Here is a 20,642-nt window from a genome sequence, read left to right as displayed (position 1 = left end):
AAAGTATCTTCCGCCCCCTTCCACAACTATTTAGATTTCCTATCGGGCTCTCCAATCTAATTCAAGGTCCAGTCATTATACAATGCATTAATAATAGAAAATTTTGATTTGTAGTAGAAGGTAATTGCGAAGTCTTGATAGCTCCTCTAGCATTCGAATATTTCCTTGAAGCCTAAATATGCAATGCAAGGATATTTACAATTTTTTCGAAAAACCCCCAGACCGGATGTTTAGAATCAAACAAGTATCAACAGTCTGCTTTCTCTGCTTCTGCTGGGGAATCATTCGGCGGGTTATATCAACAGAACAGAAGAAAAGAAGAGATTTCAAGTTTTTTGTTGATCAGGCGACACCCGGATTTGAACTGGGGAAAAAAGGATTTGCAGTCCTCTGCCTTACCACTCGGCCATGTCGCCAAAATGCTACAAATACAAAATAGATGAAAACTTTCCCGGATTACTGAACTGCTTTTTTATTGTACTTGCACCTTGAGTTCTGTTTTCCTTAATTTTTCCTAAAAATCAAAGAAATCCTAATCCTTCTTCCCTTTTGATTGGGTTTGATTCATCCTTTCAATTTCGATTGAGTCTATCTCCAAATTCATAATGTTCAAAGCTTTCTCTTACCTTTCTATTGAAAAATCAAATGTGGATTTTCAGTCGCAAAATCCAAAATTCAAATTTCTTAAAATCGGAACCATTAACTATTGACTTAGAATGCATGAATGATTCTTGGATTTGAATCTCCAAATTTTGTTTTCCTAATGACATAAGAAAATACAACTTGATATATAACTAATCAGTATGGATTTTTTCAATCAAAAAATCCTTCTCAATTTTAATTATAACAACAATTATGAGTATATGTAAACCCCCCAAGAGAAATTGTTAGACGGATATATATTATTTATATATGTTCCCGATAGAGAATTATCAGATATCAGAAAAGTATCATACTTCAATTTGAATTTTGAATTGAATAGAAAATTGAAATTCTGGTTTCAAGATTGAGACTCTTGAAATAGAGCTCAGATTTTTGAGAACCTTTTTAAAGTATTCTCATTCTCTTTTGCCTGATTCCTTAGTCAAAATCACAAAGAAGGCTCAATCGATTGTGGAAATGCTTAACTCGGTTTTTGGTGGAATTTCAGATGAATACAAAACTAACCTTAATGTGGAAAGGATAGTAACACAGTTGCTGGTATTCATTGATTGTATTACCAGATTAAGTTACAGTTATGAGATGAATGATTTCTCATTCTATCTGTCGGAATATATGGATTGCGTCGACAAGAATCTAAACTATGCACTGAGGTACTTTTTCTCGTCTGACCCTTTTTTCAGTAAAGAAGTCAAAATTCTTCAGAAGACAGACAGATATTTCAAGCAATTGAAATTCATTCAAAAGAGAATGAGGTTTCTGATATACTTATATGACACTGAGATTAATGGCTACAGGTTTGAGCATCCGAATGCAAATCATGGCTAAAAACGTCGGACAATTCTATCTTGCTCTTTGGATTAATAAGGATATATATGATACATCTGATATCGAGAGTAAACCTCCTTTTCTACTATGCCTGGTTGTGCTAGTGGAGCTTGAAATGAAGAAGATTTTTCTCTGTGAACTAAAGGCTTCAAAGCTTATTCGATCGATAACTTTTAAGGACAAGAAACTACAAAAAGAATTTTCATATCATCTCCAATGTCTGCTGGTGTATCTCAAAAACAAAAAGCTTGAGAATTTTCCTAACAATGTCTCTGCTCAAGATATTGATGTGGCAATAGAGTTCTTGTTGGTTTTTCTTGTTGATGCGTCGAAACATCTTATTAGTGGTAGGATTTTGAATGATATCTTGGAAAAGGTGGGATCTCTTGTGGGTGATGTTCTGTGTGTTATTCAAAAGCTTCTTCCTTGCTCTATAACCAAAGATGACTCTAGCGATATAAATCTTTGCTCGAGACAGATATTGGAGAAAACTGAAAATCTAAAGGCGCAAGTGGAGAAGTACTACAAATCCTTTAAATTTACTCCATCGCAGTTTCCCACAGTTGGTAGATTGAGCTTTTTGGATTCTCTTTTAAGGAAATTGAATGAGATATTGAAATATGAAACATGTTTAGATTTCATATTGTCATTTTAGAGAAAGAGCTCTCATCTCTAACATCCCTTTTCAGAGATATCGCGAAAGTGCACCATGAACATGAAATTCTTAAAGATTTTCAGAGGCGTACGATCAATTTGGCATATGAAGCTGAGATTGCCATTGACTCTATTCTTGCTCAATATAATGCTCTTTGGCATTCTTTTTGCTCACTTCCTTCAATCATAAAAGAGGTCATTGATCTTAGGCCCTGCACTGCGGTTGAGCCATCTAAACATCTATCAATTCAACATAGCAATCCTATGAATGATGAGGAGATAGTAGGTTTTGAGAATGACATGAAAAGAATAATTCGGCATCTAATTCAAGGAACAAATGAGCTAGATGTCATCCCAATTGTTGGGATGGGGGGACAAGGTAAAACAACTTGTGCTAGAAAGTTGTATAATGACGACATCATTGTTTCTCATTTTGATTTTCGAGCATGGTGCATCGTTTCCCAAACATATAACCGGAGAGAGCTATTACAAGAGCTTCTCAGACAAGTTACCGATTACAAGGATAAGGGAGTTAATGATGACGTCCTTGCCGACATGTTAAGGAAACACTTAATGGGGAAGAGATATCTCATTGTCTTGGATGATATGTGGGATTTTATGGCATGGGAGGACTTAAGATTATCATTTCCAAATGCTGAAAATGGAAGCAGAATGATAGTTACAACTCGACTTGAGGAAGTGGGTAAGTATGTCATGCACAATATTGATCCTTATTTCCTTCCATTCCTCACACCAGAAGAGAGTTGTCAATTGTTGCAGAAAAAAGTGTTTGAAAATGAAGGTTGCCCGCCTCAACTAGAAGATGCGAGTCTAGCAGTTGCAGAAAGATGCAAAAGATTGCCTGTATACGGTCGAAATTGATTTCGGCCTTCGTACTACTGATCGGGGTCGAAATATAATGGATCGAAGAAAGTCTTTATAATATCGAGATGAGATCCGAAGAAGATACGAACGAGCTTCGATTTTCGGGGACAGATCAAACACCGAGTTCGAAGTCGTTATCGAGCTCGGGTCCAAATCAAACTGTGTTGAGATGTTATGGAATCGAGCTTGAGGGGTGATAATTGGCTTAATGTATGCATATTTTGATATATATCGCCTCACATTTTGCTCATGTCTCGACGATTTGAGATGTTTAATATGATTATTTGTGCTAAATTTTGGTATTTCTATGTGTAGGGATCATTCGGATGCAATTTGGGACGAAAGAGCGCAAATTGGAGCGAAATTGGGACAAAAATGCAAAAAGTGAAATTTGAGGGCCACAGCGAGCGTGGGGCGCTGGCTGTGGCGCAATTTACAGTAGCCAAGAAATTTGAGCGCCAGGGCCAGCGCCCCACGCTGTCCTGGACGCTCAAGACGGGAAAGTGTCCTATTTCGATTGGGACTCGGTTATTTCGACCCCAAGACGCCCCAACTAATATAAAAGCCAACCTAAACCTATTTTGGAGGAGGGAGGACGTTTTTGAGAGGAAAACACAAGCACAGAGCCGCCGTGGAGGCCGAAATTCATCAAGTTCCATTTTTCTTCCACCAAACTTAGTAACTTTTATATTTCTTTGTATGATTTGTTGTTTGGCTACCATGTCTATGTGGAGCTAAACTTCACATTTTAGGGTTGTGGTTCTTTCATGACTATTGTTATTCTGATATTGATTTTGCCTTCTTGATTTATCATATTGGTTTATTTATTCAATCTTGCGCTTAATTATTTAATTGCTTGATCACCAATTGAATATTATCTACGAATCTAGAATTGAACTCGAAAGTGGGAATTCTATATTGCATATAGGATTGAGTAGGGCAAGTTCTTGAACTCGGACATCGGGGAACGGATTCGTGGTTAGGATAGACATATACCTAATTGCCTTGCTTGGTTGATTTACAGGAATTATAAATGCGTTCTTGTTGATTCTAACTCCATAGACATATAGGCGTTAGGTTAGCTTGAATAGGCGAGTAAGAACTCGACAGATTCTTATGAGCAATATTAACCCTGTCAACCAATAAGCTAGATAAATTAGTCGGTCAATTCAATTGAAGAATACAATAGGATTGTTAGATAGCCCATAACCCTAGATCGTTTTCATTACATTGATATCATAAAAAATCTGCTCTTTTTCTGTTCAAAGTTCATTATTTATATTTTTTATTTAATTAGTTTAGAATAAAATATTTTTAGGTTTAATTCTTGTTTAGATAATTAGGATAGTCTAATTTAGTTAATAGTTAATCATAAGTCCTCGTGGGTTCGACATCCGACTTTTAGTCACTTTATTACTTGACGACCGCGTATACTTGCGTGAGTGTGTTTGGTCGCAACAAGTTTTTGGCGCCGTTGCCGGGGACTTAGAAATTAGCTACGTGACTAAGTTAAGCTTTTATTAGATATTTGTTTTCAAGTTTTAATTTTCAGTTTGCCTGGTTTGTGTCAACGCAGGGTTTACTCTCGATGATCCCTGTCCATATTGTGGAGGACCCCACTGGTGGAAAAATTGTCAGAATGTTCCCGGGAGCGAGTTGTGCGCACAATCTCAATCCTTCAAGTGGAATATTTGTAATATGTGTGGTGGTCAAGATAGCCATTGGGATGGTTGTCCTAATTCTTTTTATCCTTCTCAGAGCCCTTATTATGATCTTTCTAACAATATTTGTGAGTTTGATAGGGGCAATAAATTGCAGGATATGGAACATGATGCATATATTAGGTATATTATGAGGCAAGTAGCAGAGCAACATGATGAACTCAAAAAAGATATGAAAAGAATGACGGCAACAATCATAAGAATGAAGGCTAATATGGAAGAATTGAATGAAGAGAGCGAGTTTCAAGAAAAGGAAAATTTCGAAAAAGTGGAGATTTTGAGCCAAACATGGCTAGTGGAACAATCTGAAAAGTTAGAAATATATGAGGCTCAACGTGAGGAAATTACTGATAGGACGAGACACTTTATAGAAGGAAGAGTTGAACTGGGACAGGAGATTGAAAATTTTGGCACTGATATTCACGACTTGGGAGCTAAATTAATTGCAAAGGTTGATGCGTCTAACGCCCAACAAAATAATTCTGAGTTGTGTGAAGCTGAAAAGGAGCTTATACGCCAAATTGAGGAGCTAAAAAGGGAGAGTAAATCATTCGTCCATACTTGTATTGATGATGTCCATGTCGAAAAAAGCACTCTAGAGTCATGTGAGGAAGTAAATAATATTATATGTGAAGACTCTAGTGTGTGTACATATGAGGATGTAAAGAGTAATACAATTCTAAAGTTAGGGTGTATTGGTCCTCATTCCATACATTTTTCAAAATTGTGTTTGGATGATGACATGGAAATCGAGTCATCTGAGCCTTTGGAGGAGCCAATGGATGAGGAACGGGGTGCTTACATTCTTGAATTCGTCGTGCCAGAGAGACAAAATTACATACCTCATCCGAAGGCCAAGAAGTGTAAAACGCGATATTGGTTGCTTGGCCCAATTAAATTTGTCTCACCGCCTCGGGAGCATAATAGAAAGCTTGAAGCCAAATTAGGGGCGCAATTCATAAGTTCGAGGTGAAGGCAAAAAGTAGTTCACGTCGTGCTGCGACGTTAAATTAGGCGCTTGTTGGGAGGCAACCCAGCTTTACTACCTTCTTTTATTTTTGTTTTTATTATATTATTTTTGTAGTGTATGTTTTTATTTTTTTTAGGATTATGAGCATAGAAAGAAAGTCATTGGAAGAGTACAAAAACAAGCTAGATGGTGAGAACTAAGTGTGTGGTGCCCGCACAAAGGACCATCCATGGGAGAAGTCTGAGTATCCCGTGAGCTGCTATTGCTTCGGCCTTTGGTCTTTCAGGGAGTTTCTTGTCCACCCTTGTTGTTATTTTTACTTTATTTGTGCATTGAGGACACTGCACTTTTTTAAGTGTGGGGTGAAAGATTCTCTATTCTTTCTATAGTATTATATTAGTATATTGTTAATTTCTTATCTTTTTATTGCTAGCTAGCTTCTTATTTTTAATAGCATAGTTAATAGAATTAATGGTGTAGTATAGTAGTAATAGTTTTAGTAGCTTATTTATAAAAAAAAAGATAAAAATAAAAATAAAACAGAAAACAATTGAGAAAAAAAATTGAAAATTTATTTTTGGACTTTTCCCGACGATGGATCTCCTAGACAATTTTCTTGAGGGATTAAAGTCTAAACAAAAAAAAAATTTAAAAAATAGAAAAATCCAAAAATATGTTTTTTTTGTAGCAATAATCCCCTGTGGTTTTTCTTTGTGCTTCGGTTCTTTTCCATGGGTTGTAGTTTGAACCGGGTAATTTTCTTTTTCTTTGAGAATAGATTAGAGTTTAGAAAATAAATGGAGGAAGAAATATGAGAATCATAGGGGCTCTTGACTTCTTTGATAGTAGCATATTCAGGCTTTGGCATGTGTAGTGCTTTTCCTATGTTTTAAAATTAATCATGAAGCCTTTATAAATTGGATAGCATGTTTTGTGGCACCTATTTCTCGTTTTCTTGACTTGTGTTCACTTTGCGCTTAATGCTCAATATCTCGTGGCTCCGTGAATACTTGCATTGTTGGAGAGTCGGAATGTGACCGTCCTTAGCGAGTCATGTGCCATGTGTGGTGAGATTTTTGTGTAGTCCATGTATTGTACTTGTGTCTAGAACTTGCCCGGTATGTGAGTTGAAGCGAAATTTTAGGTGATGCTCGGTTTGAGAAATAATTTTAGGCTTTCTTTGATCTTTTTGAGCTTATTGCATACCATAAAAAATATTTATCCCTATTTACCCTTTTGAGCCTATAGACTTTTATTTGGTACCCACATTACAAGCCTATGCCTTTTTTTGTTCTTAATTGACATTGGTTTGATCCTTTTACCTCTTAAAGTACTTTAATTGTGAAATGAACGCTAAAAGAAGTAAGAAGGGACTAAGTGTGGGGTGGCTTTTGCGTGGAACCAATGGAAGAAAGAAGGGTGCACTTATTTTGTAAAATAATACACCACTAGCGGAAATTGAAAAAGAAAAAAAAGAAGAAGAGAAAAATCTGGAAAAAAAGAAAGAAAAATATAGATGAATAAATTGTTGTCTTGTTCTTGCTAGTGGGTATGAATTAAAGTAGTGCTTAAAGAAAGAGGAAATATTGTTGGGAGTGATATTATTTGTGAAATTGAAGTGGTGTTGAAGAATTTGTGCTTAAGTTATTTGGTGATGTGTTAAAGTGTTTAGGAGGTTGAGTCACTATTCCTAAAATATATCCTACCCGTCCCTTAGCCCACATTACAACCATGAAAAAGTCCTAATTGATTTTAGATCGAGCGAGCTTAGATTAGTAGAGATTTACATTAAGGGCAAGCCTATAGTACCAATTACATGCATGTGACTTCTTTTGTGAGAGTGAGCAATTGTTTTGATATATATGTGAGCATGAGATTCGAATGTGTGGATTGATTTAACTCTCTTTGCTTTTGTTATGAGGGCACATGATTTCACGAGGGATAGGTAGCATTATTAGACTTCTTTACGATGTTGAGTGTTCAAGCCATGAGTGCATTGTGACATTGAGTCGGTTTTTGAGCCTAGGATTGTTATGAGCATGTTGTCTATGTTTGAATATTTTTGAAGTATAGCATAAGTTAAAAGGAAGTGTATGTGATAACATATGCTAGAGTTTAATTGTTGCTATCAACCATGGTCATTGGTGGAGAGTGCTCAAAGATAGAGTTATATGTTGGTTGACTTGAGGACGAACAACGTTTAAGTGTGGGGTGTTGATAATTGGCTTAATGTATGCATATTTTGATATATATCGCCTCACATTTTGCTCATGTCTCGACGATTTGAGATGTTTAATATGATTATTTGTGCTAAATTTTGGTATTTCTATGTGTAGGGATCATTCGGATGCAATTTGGGACGAAAGAGCGCAAATTGGAGCGAAATCGGGACAAAAACGCAAAAAGTGAAATTTGAGGGCCACAGCGAGCGTGGGGCGCTGGCTGCGGCGCAATTTACAGTAGCCAAGAAATTTGAGCGCCAGGGCCAGCTCCCCACGCTGCCCTGGACGCTCAAGACGGGAAAGTGTCCTATTTCGACTGGGACTCGGTTATTTCGACCCCAAGACGCCCCAACTAATATAAAAGCCAACCTAAACCTATTTTGGAGGAGGGAGGACGTTTTTGAGAGGAAAACACAAGCCTAGAGCCGCCGTGGAGGCCGAAATTCATCAAGTTCTATTTTTCTTCCACCAAACTTAGTAACTTTTATATTTCTTTGTATGATTTGTTGTTTGGCTACCATGTCTATGTGGAGCTAAACTTTACATTCTAGGGTTGTGGTTCTTTCATGACTATTGTTATTCTGCTATTGATTTTACCTTCTTGATTTATCATATTGGTTTATTTATTCAATCTTGCGCTTAATTATTTAATTGCTTGATCACCAATTGAATATTATCTACGAATCTAGAATTGAACTCGAAAGTGGGAATTCTATATTGCATATAGGATTGAGTAGGGCAAGTTCTTGAACTCGGGCATCGGGGAACAGATTCGTGGTTAGGATAGACATATACCTAATTGCCTTGCTTGGTTGATTTACAGGAATTATAAATGCATTCTTGTTGATTCTAACTCCATAGACATATAGGCGTTAGGTTAGCTTGAATAGGCGAGTAAGAACTCGACAGATTCTTATGAGCAATATTAACCCTGTCAACCAATAAGCTAGATAAATTAGTCGGTCAATTTAATTTAAGAAAACAATAGGATTGTTAGATAGCACATAACCCTAGATCGTTTTCATTACATTGATATCATAAAAAATCTGCTCTTTCTTTGTTCAAAGTTCATTATTTATATTTTTTATTTAATTAGTTTAGAATAAAATATTTTTAGGTTTAATTCTTGTTTAGATAATTAGGATAGTCTAATTTAGTTATTAGTTAATCATAAGTTCTCGTGGGTTTGACATCCGACTTTTAGTCACTTTATTACTTGACGACCGCGTATACTTGCGTGAGTGTGTTTGGTCGCAACAAGGGGCAAAAGCTAACCGATATCGAGCCCGAAGTCACTACCAGACCCCGAGTCAGCATCGAGCTCAGGTCCGCATCGAGCTCTAAAAACAATACCGACCGGCACCGAGTCCGATCAAGCTCGAGCTCACAGACAAGAGCCGTTGCAACCGCACTAAGGGAGGGAATCCCGGCGGGAATTAGGAAAAAACTGATTTATCATGGGTTCCCTACTATGTATTTTTAATTATATCTAAATTAGTATCCTCCACTATAAAGAGGATGGCTACATTTCTGTAAAGGACGGTTTTTGTTTGGCTTACATTGTAACTAAAACACAATACACTCCTATATTGAAGAATTATTCTTTTTAAGCTTGATAAATTGATTTATCTCGTTTAGTCCTTAAAATCGCCTTCTTTCCAACTTTGTTTATTTTGCATTCTTTGCAATCCGTATTTGGTATTTCAATTTGTCCTTATGATTTGTATTAAGTTATACCATATGTCCTTAGAACTATGTACAAATTCAACTCTATCCGTTTTTCGGGTAAACATTACCTATGGTGATTGTCTTGGTATCTGGAATTATCAAAAAAAGGAAAATGGAAAAATATTGGTGGCATGGGGTTAAAAATTCTCTATTTTCCTCTCTTGGTGATTCTGAAGAATATAGTCTTTCGACTATGCAGTTGAGTTATGATAACTTACCTGATCATTTAAAACCTTACCTTCTTTACATGGGGATGTTTCCCTAGGATGCAAGAATTCCAGTGTCTAAATTGATAAGTTTATGGATCGCGGAAGGCTTCGTGCAGAACGTTGAATCTGGGAGATTAACGGAAGAGGCAGCTGAAGGTTACTTGACGGATCTCAGTAGCAGTAACGTGGTAATGGTTTCAAGGAGATGATATAACGGTAAAGTCAAATATTGCCAGGTTCATGATATCGTGCTTCACTTTTGCTTGGAGAGGAGTAGAAAAGAAAAGATAATGTCGGCAGTGAAGGGGCATTATAGCCACTTTCAACCTTCTGATTGGAAGGAAAGTCGAGTGAGATTCAGTTTCAGTAATGAGCTTTCTGAGATTGCATTTCCGCGCTCCAAAACACTGAAGCCTTTCCACCAACATTTAAGGTCACTAGTAATGACGAATGACAAAAGACAATTTACTAAATGGAATCCCTTCCATCAGGTTAGTAAATTGAGACTTCTTAAAGTCTTGGATTTGAGTTCCTATGGAGCGTTTTATTTGTCGTTAGCTACATTTAATCCACTAATTCACCTGAAGTACCTTGCAGTTTCCACACTAGAATTCTATTTCCATCCAAAATCACATCTGCCCCATCTAAAAACTTTAATTGTCAAGTCTAGTATTCATTATTCTGAAACTTTAGTGTTACCAGCTATCTTTTGGAAAATGGAAATGTTAAGGCATGTTGAGGTTGATTTTAATTTGGATAAAGATAAGCATTGGATCTTTGAAGATTCCTCTAAATTGGAAAATTTGAGGATATTAAGGAAATTTGCAATTGATAGTCATGATGCTGGTAGCGTGGATGTCTTATTACGGAGGTGTCCTAATCTTCAAGAACTTGTGATCGAATTTTGGGGAGATGAAGAACACTCTGCAGTGATTTGTCCCAAATTGGAGTGTCTTACCCAGCTTCAATTCCTTCGCCTTTCTGTTGACGGGCACCTAGTTGTATCCAAGTTACACTTGGATTTAAATTTAAAGAAGTTGGTACTACAGGGGCTCATATAGAAAGCGCCATTTCCTTCATCGCGATACTACCAAGTCTAGAGTATCTCCAATTAAGGTATCTGAATTCTGATCAACCCGAGGAGTGGTGCCTTGAAACTGGTGTTAAGTTCCGTAAACGGAAGTTCTTGAAATTGACTTATATATCTCAAGGTGGAAAGCCTCAGAGGAATCTTTTCCCTTGCTTGAAACACTTGTTATAAAAGGGTGTTACCATCTCGAGGAGATCCCCTTTAAATTTGCAGATATTCCAACACTGAAACAGATTTAGTTGATTCGGTGCAACAAAGAATCTCTGGAGGCTTCAGCTGTGAGAATTAAGAAAGAAGTCAAAGATACTGAAAGATGCAACCGTACTGACCTCATTATTGAAGTAAGTATAAACTGTTGCGGAAGCCAAATGTATATAGTGTGAATGAGTCACAACTACTATACCAAAAATTATGACAACCACTAAATAATAAACAAGACAATAAGACAACAATAAAAGAACACCAGAATTTACGAGGTTCGGCCAATTTTGCCTACTTCCTCGGACACAATCAATATTTTATTCCACTCTAAAATTATAAGTGAAATAATACTAAAGAGAGAAGATACAAATGCCTTAAGAAGATAAAAGGCAAATGAGAGGTGTGTTTAAATCCTAAACATTAGGCCTCCTTTTATAGGGTGAAATTCCCATTTAAAATTGTCATCCACCGATGTGGTACTTTTGCCAATTTCAACAAATCTCCACCTTGGCAAAATTCCACATCTTCAATTTTCTCTCAATAACAAATTTTGGTTGTGTCTTCATCTTCAATCTTTAGTGTTCAACAATGTTGATCAAATCCAAACAATGTTGAAACTTGACCGCAGTCACCACTTTTGTCAGCATATCAGCAGGGTTCTCCGTAGTATGAATTTTCTTCACCGTGACTCCACCTTCTTCTATGATTTCTCGTACGAAATGATACCGAACATCAATGTGCTTCGTCCTTGCATGATAAACTTGGTTCTTCGCTAATTGAATAGCACTTTGACTATCACAAAAAATTGTAATATTTTTTTGTTCAATACCAAGCTCCTTTAGCAACCCCTGAAGCCAAATTGCCTCCTTCACAGCCTCCGTAATAGCCATGTACTCTGCCTCTGTTGTAGACAAAGCAACTGTTGACTGCAAAGTAGACTTCCAACTAACTGGTGCCTTTGCAAAAGTAAACACATAACCAGTAGTTGACCTTCGTTTGTCCAGATCACCCGCAAAATCTGAGTCACAATATCCAACTACAGACCGATTGCCTTCCTGCTCAAAAACTAACCCAACATCTACAGTACTATGAATATACCGTAGAATCCATTTCACAGCTTGCCAATGCTCCTTTCCTGGATTATGCATATATCTGCTAATAACTCCAACGGCTTGTGAAATGTCAGGTCTCGTACAAACCATTGCATACATCAAGCTACCAACAACATTTGCGTATGGTACCCTTGACATATACTCCTGTTCAGTTTCATCCTTTGGCGACATAGTAGTACTTAGCTTAAAATGGGGAGCAAGTGGCGTACTAATTGGCTTAGTCTTCTTATCTATGCCAAAACGCTTTAGTACTCTCTTCAAATATTCTTTCTGAGATAAACAGAGTTTCTTTGTACGTCTATCTCTTATTATCTCCATGCCAAGAATTTTCTTTGCCTCACCCAGATCCTTCATCTCGAACTCCTCCTTCAGTTGAATCTTCAACTTATCAATTTCTTCCGAATTCTTGGAAGTTATCAACATATCATCAACATATAGGAGAAGATATACAAAGGAACCATCATTAAGTTTGCGCAAATACACACAATGATCGTATTTGCTTCTCTTGTACCCTTGCCGCAACATAAACTTGTCAAATCGCTTGTACCATTGTCTAGAAGATTGTTTCAATCCGTACAACGATTTTTCAAGTTTGCATACCATATTTTCTTTTCCAGCAACTTTGAATCCTTGTAGATTTCCTCCTCCAAGTTTCCATGTAAAAACGCAGTTTTTACATCCATCTGAACTAGTTCCAAATCCAACTGTGCTACCAAAGCCAACATAATTCTAATGGAGGAATGTTTTACAACTGGAGAAAATACTTCATTGTAATCAATTCCCTCCTTTTGAGCATATCCTTTGGCCACCAATCTTGCTTTGTAGCGAACATCTTCTTGGTTAGGAAATCCTTCTTTCTTTGCAAATACCCATTTGCACCCAATTGCTTTCTTTCCCTTCGGGAGATTGGCCAATTTCCATGTATGATTCTGATGAAGGGACTGCATTTCTTCATTCATGGCAATCCTCCACTTATCTTCTTCTGAACTTTGGATTGCGTCTTTATAAGTGGTAGGAACACCATCAGCTACAATTGAGGTTGCACAAGCAACCGTCTCTATAAGACGAACAGGTTTCGTTATTGTCCTTTTTGGCCTGCTGGTTGCTATTGATTCAAGTTGTTGTCGAGGTTCCTGAGTTGGAATCTCCCTTTCTACTGGCTCTTCTTCCAGAGGGTAATCTTCATGAGTTTCCTCCTCTGCTTCTTGTGTAGGAAAAATAAATTTTCCCTCAAACTCCACCTGCTTTGATGCACCACCAGTTTGTTTGACATCTTCAACTGTCACCTTATCTGTTATGGCAGATTCATCAAAGATAACATCTCTGCTGAATATAATATTCCTTGTCTCTGGACACCATAAGCGGTATCCTTTGACTCCAGAAGTAATCCCCATAAATATAGCCTTCTTTGCTCTCGGATCCAATTTTGACTCTTTCACATGATAGTATGCAATTGAGCCAAACACGTGCAAAGAGTCATAATCTACAGCAGGTTTTCCATACCATTTTTCAAATGGTGTCTTGCCATCAATAGCAGCAGATGGTAGACGATTAATGAGGTGGCATGCATATGTAATTGCCTCAGCCCAAAATTCTTTGCCCAAGCCAGCATTGGACAACATACACCGTACCTTCTCCAGTAAAGTCCGGTTCATACGTTCTGCCACTCCATTCTGTTGTGGTGTATGTCTGACAGTGAAGTGTCGGACTATGCCATCATTTTCACAGACCTTATTGAAATGATCATTTTTGTATTCACCTCCATTGTCTGTGCGAATACACTTGATCCTCCTGCCTGTTTGATTCTCCACCATCGTTTTCCATTTGAGAAAAATTCCCAACACTTCATCTTTCCTCTTCATTGTATACACCCACACTCTTCGGGAAAAATCATCAACAAAGGTTACAAAATAGTGCTTCCCACCCAATGAAGGTGTTTTGGAAGCACCCCAAACATCAGAGTGTACATAATCCAAAATGCCTTTAGTATTATGGATCGCTATACCAAATTTAACCCTTGTCTGTTTCCCTTTGACACAATGCTCGCAAAACTCCAAGTTGCAAGTCTTTACGCCTTTTAACAATCCTTGATTAGATAAAGCTTTCAAGGATTTTCCTCCAGCATGTCCCAAGCGCATGTGCCATAGCCTGGTTGCTTCTGCCTCTTTGTCATCACTGGATGTCACTGTTGCTGTCCCAATAACTGTGCTACCACGATAGCAGTACATGTTATTGTTCTTCCGATTGGCCTTCATTACCACTAGTGCACCGGAGCATATTCTCATCACTCCATTTTCTGCAATGATTTTGAACCCTTTTGATTCTAGGGCTCCCACAGAGATGAGATTCTTCTTCAAACCCGGTACATATCGAACATCTGTTAATGTTCTGATCATTCCATCATGGCTCCTTAATCTTATTGAACCAATGCCATATGAGGTAAGAGGGCTGTTATCCGCTGTGTGGATGACTCCATATTCTCCTTCTTGAAAATTCACGAACCAGTCCTTGTTGGGACACATATGATAGCTACAAGCCGAGTCCATCAACCATATGTCTGATGATGTTGATAACTCTGTTGTAACTAATGAGAAGTCTGAATCATCACAATCAGCTACATTTGAATCCATAATGGCCTTTCCATTGTTATGTCTGGCCTTATTCTTCAACTTCGGACAGTCTTTCTTCCAGTGCCCCTTTTCTCGACAAAAGGCACATTCATCTTTGCTGGGTCTAGATCTCGACTTGGATCTTCCCTTCTTAGTCCTCGTTTGATTTTGAGGACGACCCCTCACAATTAGTGCTTCTCCTTCTCCGCCTTTCTGTTTTTCTCCCTTTCTTTGTTCATAGCTGTACAAAGCCGAACAAACTTCTCTGAGAGAAATTTCGTCATTTCCATGGAGTAGAGTAGTTTCAAGGTACTCGTACTCATTAGGAAGTGACCCCAACAACATCAAGGCCAAGTTACCATCATCAAAAGTTGCATCCATATTTTGCAAATCTGTGACCAACTTATTGAAACTGGTGATATGTTCATTCATTGTGGTACCAGGAACATAGGTGAAGCGAAACAGTCTCTTCTTCATGTATAATTTATTTTGACTGTTTTTCTTCAAAAATTTATCCTCCAGTGCTTTCCATAATTTACTTGCAGAAGTTTCCTTTGTGTATGGATATTTCTGCTCTCTAGCAAGGTAGGATCGAATGGTACCGCAAGCAACACGATTGATAATTTTCCAATCTTCTTCTCCAATAACATCTGGCTTCTTTTCTTCAATGGCAAGATCTAGCCCTTGTTGAAAAAGAACATCTAGAACCTCGCCTTGCCACATCCCAAAATGTCCTGACCCGTCAAAAATTTCTACCGCAAATTTCGCATTTGACACAATTCTTGTCATAAGCGAAGATGCCAACGATGACGTATTATTGACACTTGATGTAGATTCTTCTTGTTTACTGTCTCCCATTTTGACACAAATATTATTTAGTAGCTGACGACACAAATCAAGATTATTTCCTTTCTGGTGTGGAAGATCAGACTAAGCTGCAACCACAGAGCATACTCAGACAGAACCTTGACTCAGTTACCAAGATAGATCTTTTCTGATGTGGAAGATCAGACTATGCTGCAACCACAGAGCATACTTAGACAGTACCTTGGCTCTGATACCAATTGTTGCGGAAGCCAAATGTATATAGTGTGAATGAGTCACAACTACTATACCAAAAATTATGACAACCACTAAATAATAAACAAGACAATAAGACAACAATAAAAGAACACCAGAATTTACGAGGTTCGGCCAATTTTGCCTACTTCCTCGGACACAAACAATATTTTATTCCACTCCAAAATTACAAGTGAAATAATACTAAAGAGAGAAGATACAAATGCCTTAAGAAGATAAAAGGCAAATGAGAGGTGTGTTTAAATCCTAAACATTAGGCCTCCTTTTATAGGGTGAAATTCCCATTCAAAATTGTCATCCACCGATGTGGTACTTTTACCAATTTCAACATAAACAAACTCTTATGCGTGCGGTTTTCGAGTATCTACATGCTCTAATGTGCAACAATAATTTTTAATACAGAAATATTAGGGCTAGCTGTGTCCAGCAGCTGTGAGTCAAGACCTTGTCACGAAAACATGGTATTGTTTTAAGTTTTATTCTTTTTTTGTACCTTCTTTTTGTTATCTTGATTAGATGCTTTCTTTCTCTTAACTCCTCCATGTTGATCTCAAACTAACAACGGTGTGTTTTTATTTGGAAATTGCTAAGATAACTGCAGCAAAAGCACAGACAGAGTTGATCGAGTTCTTTCATAGCAAATTGTTGTAGTCATGTCATGCTCTCATGCTAGAATCTCTTATGCAGCTAGCAGAAACGCCTATTATATTGCGACACATTACTGATTGCTAAGGTTGTCTTTTGATTGACAACATAGACTCATGCTTACTGTGAAGAATTTTGTCATGTTCTTCTTGTTCTGTATGTTTCATGAGGTCTTTCACTGTGATATCTTGATGCCCTCTATAAACATCATGTCTTTCTTATGAAGTAATATAATTTTAGAACCAGTCAAAGCACTGTTTCATTTTCTGGTTGAATATAAGTACACCTCCCAATCATCAACCATAACATTTTAAATAGAGCAGAATGTTGTACAATAGCTGATTTGACAGCAGATTAAAAAGTTTTGATAGGCGGAGGGGCTTTGATTTAAGCTCTGATGCCTGATACCAAATGATTTAGAAGCAATATATATTTGATCTTATTCCTTTGGAACTGTTCTTTGTATACCTGTGTGGTATAGAAGATTTAAGCTCCAAGGAAGTGTCAATCTGATGGAAGTTGCATCCCTCGCGATTTCCCTAGCAATATCATAGCAATATACCACCAAAAGTTGGAAAGCTCTTCAACATCATTATAGGAGAAAAGCAGATGTTGAGAATATGTAATTAATTTAAGTTTTTGTTCTCTACTAGACGGAGCTAATGATGAATCATATGCCACCCTCTACTCTATTCCCTTCATCACAGTTTGACTAGCCAGGGATGATGATAAAATAATTAGTATGATTTGGAAATTATATATTGGTAGTAGAAAGAAAACAATATTGTTAAGTGGTTTTGCTCCGTGTGGTTCGAAAATGTGACGAGCCGCACCCCTTGGATCCCAACTCATACCATGCCAGCAAGTCTCAAATAGTAGTATCGACTAGTAAAATGGCTCAAAACATAAATTGGGATGCAAATTCTTAAAACGAGGGATTGGGCTGTTATGAGTTCTTGAGCAAGAATGATTCGGAAGTAAGACATCACATTATGCTTGGAAAGTGCGCTCTCAAATACTTTTGGGACAAGCAATATTATCACTCATTGGTGCCAAGAAACTTCAGCAAACCTTTGAGGTAAATGCAAACAAACATATCATAGAAGTAAATAGTGCTGGAAGTAAACGTGAATTCACGACGATTCTAAGATTTTTGTGCGCCGTCTATGCCATCGGTGTAAACTCGGGTGGCCAGCCCCGAATCTCCTAAAATTTTGCGGGCCCATAAAAAATAACCTAATGAACAATATTCATCACTTCGTCATGACCGTTTCTCATTTTTGTTTTTTGCGTTTGAGGGCCATAAAATAGGAATTCAAGACGATTCCTGGATTTTTGTGTGATACAGTCTACGCCATCTGCATGAATTCGGGCGACTGTCCTCGAACCTCTTAAAATTTTACGGACCCATAAAAAAGACCTAATGAGTAACAATCATCGCTTTTCCTTGATTGTTCTTCGTTTGGTCTTTTAGGGCCATAAAAAAGGAATTCAGGACTATTCCTAGATTTTCGTGTGCTATAGTGTGCGCCATCTGCAAGAATTCGGGCGACAGGTCCAGAATCTTCTAAAACTTTGCGGGCCCATATAAAATAACCTAATGAACAATGGTCTCGTTTCACCATGACCGATCCTCATTTTTTGGCGTTTTAGGGCGATAAAGTAGGAAGTCACGACGATTCCAAGATTTTCGTATGGTATATTCGACTCTATCTGCATGAATTCGGGTGACAGGTCCCGAATCTCCTAATATTTTGCAGGCCCATAAAAATGACCTATTGAACAGTAGTCATCACTTTACTATGACCGTTCCGTGTCATTTGGCATGTTAGGGCCATCAAACAGGAATTCAGGGCGATTCCCATATTTCGTGTATTATAGTCTCGTAATCTGCATGAATTCGGGGGACTTGCCCCGAATCTCTTAAAATTTTACGGGCCCATAAAAAATGACCCGATGAACAATAGTAACCGCTTCTCCATGACCGTAACTCATTTTTGGGCATTTCAAAGTCAGAAAATTGGAATTCAGCAGAATTTCCATATTTTCATGTGCTATAATCCACACCATTTACATGAATTCGGGCGACCGGCCCTAAATCTCCTAAAATTTTGCAAGTCCATTAAAAACTACCTAATAAAAAATAGTTATCGTTTTGCCATGACCGTTCCTCAATTTTCAGCGTTTTAGGGCCATAAATCAGGAATTCAAGACGATTCCCAGATTTTCCTGTGCTATAGTTCACGCCATCTGCATTAATTCAGGCGACTGGCCCCGAATCTCCTAATATTTTGCGGGCCCAACAAAATGATATAATAAATAATTGTTAGCACTTCGCCAAGACCATTCCTCGATTTTAGCATTTTAGGGATATAAAACAGAAATTCAGGACGATTAGAAATTCGTGTGCTATAGTTCATGCTATTTAGGCGATTAGACCCAAATCTCCTAAAATTTTGAGGGCCCCATAGAAAACGAGCTAATAAACAATAATCATCCCTTCTCCATGACCGTTCCTCATTTTTTGGCGTTTTACGACCATAAAATAGGAATTCATGACTATTTCGATATTTTTGTATGCTATAGTCTACACCTTCTGCATGAATGCGGGCGACCTACCCCAAATCTCCAAAAATTCTACAGGTCTCTAAAAACACCTAATGAACAAGAGTCATTGATTCACCATGACTGTTTCTTGTTTTTGGCATTTTAAGGCCATAAAACAGTAATTTAGGACGGTTCCCAGGTTTCATGTTCTAAAGTTCACACAATCTATATGAATTTGGGCAATCGACCCTGAATTCACGCTATCTGCATGAATTCGGGCGACAGGTCCCGAATCTCCTAATGTTTTGCAGGCCCATAAAAATGATCTAGTGAACAATAGTCATCGCTACCTATGACCGCTTCGTGTCATTTGGCATGTTAGGGCCATCAAACAAGAATTCAGGGTGATTCCTAGATTTCATGTATTATAGTCTCGTCATCTGCATGAATTCGGGCGACTTGCCCCGAATCTCTTAAAATTTTATGAGCCCATAAAACATGACCCGATGAATAATAGTAACCGCTTCGCCATGATCGTAACTCATTTTTGGGTATTTCAAGGTCAGAAAATTGGAAGTCAGCACAATTTCCACATTTTCATGTGCTATAATCCACACCATTTACATAAATTCGGGCGACCGGCCCTAAATCTCCTACAATTTTGCAAGCCCATTAAAAACTACCTAATGAAAAATAGTTATCGTTTTGCCATGACCGTTCCTCATTTTTCAGCATTTTAGGGCCATAAATCAGGAATTCAAGACGATTCCCAGATTTTCCTGTGCTATAGTCCACGCCATCTGCATTAATTCAGGTGACTCACCCCGAATCTCTTAATATTTTGCGAGCTCAACAAAATGACATAATAAATAATTGTTAGCACTTCGCCAAGACCGTTCCTCATTTTTAGCATTTTAGGGACATAAAACAGAAATTCAGGACGATTAGAAATTCGTGTGCTATAGTTCATGCTATTTAGGCGATTAGACCCAAATCTCCTAAAATTTTGAGGGCCCATAGAAAATGAGCTAATAAACAATAATCATCCCTTCTCCATGACCGTTCCTTGTTTTTTGGCATTTTACGACCATAAAATAGGAATTCATGACTATTTTGACATTTTTGTGTGCTATAGTCTATACCATCTGCATGAATGCGGGCGACCTGCCCCGAATCTCCAAAAATTCTACAGGTCCCTAAAAACACCTAATGAACAGGAGTCATTGATTCACCATGATTGTTTCTTATTTTTGGCATTTTAAGACCATAAAACAGGAATTTAGGACGGTTCCCAGGTTTCATGTTCTATAGTTCACACAATCTATATGAATTTGGGTAATCGGCCCACTCCTAATGTTTTGCATGCCCATAAAAATGACCTAGTGAACAATAGTCATCGCTACCTATGACCGCTCCGTGTCATTTGGCATGTTAGGGCCATCAAACAAGAATTCAGAGTGATTCCTAGATTTCGTGTATTA

The 20,642-nt window shown here is 37.7% G+C and overlaps 1 long non-coding RNA gene, 1 other non-coding gene and 1 pseudogene across 2 annotated transcripts; 2 read left to right on the top strand and 1 right to left on the bottom strand.

Annotated features, from left to right (window-relative positions):
- Positions 1–344: 344 nt before the first annotated feature.
- Positions 345–416, bottom strand: TRNAC-GCA (transfer RNA cysteine (anticodon GCA)). The gene has a single exon. It is a non-coding gene; the product is annotated as a tRNA-Cys (tRNA).
- Positions 417–990: 574 nt separating this feature from the next.
- Positions 991–11,350, top strand: LOC104089422 (putative late blight resistance protein homolog R1A-3; annotated as a pseudogene).
- Positions 11,351–16,360: 5,010 nt separating this feature from the next.
- On the top strand, positions 16,361–16,880 carry LOC104086434 (uncharacterized). Its single transcript, XR_011411148.1, has 2 exons — positions 16,361–16,430; positions 16,561–16,880. It is a non-coding gene; the product is annotated as an uncharacterized lncRNA (long non-coding RNA).
- The last annotated feature ends 3,762 nt before the right edge of the window (positions 16,881–20,642 follow it).

This window comes from Nicotiana tomentosiformis, chromosome 9 (assembly GCF_000390325.3).
Source record: "Nicotiana tomentosiformis chromosome 9, ASM39032v3, whole genome shotgun sequence".
Classification (NCBI taxonomy): Eukaryota; Viridiplantae; Streptophyta; class Magnoliopsida; order Solanales; family Solanaceae; genus Nicotiana; species Nicotiana tomentosiformis.
Note: the sequence above shows the minus strand (reverse complement) of the source record. Positions and strands in the feature narration are given on the sequence as shown.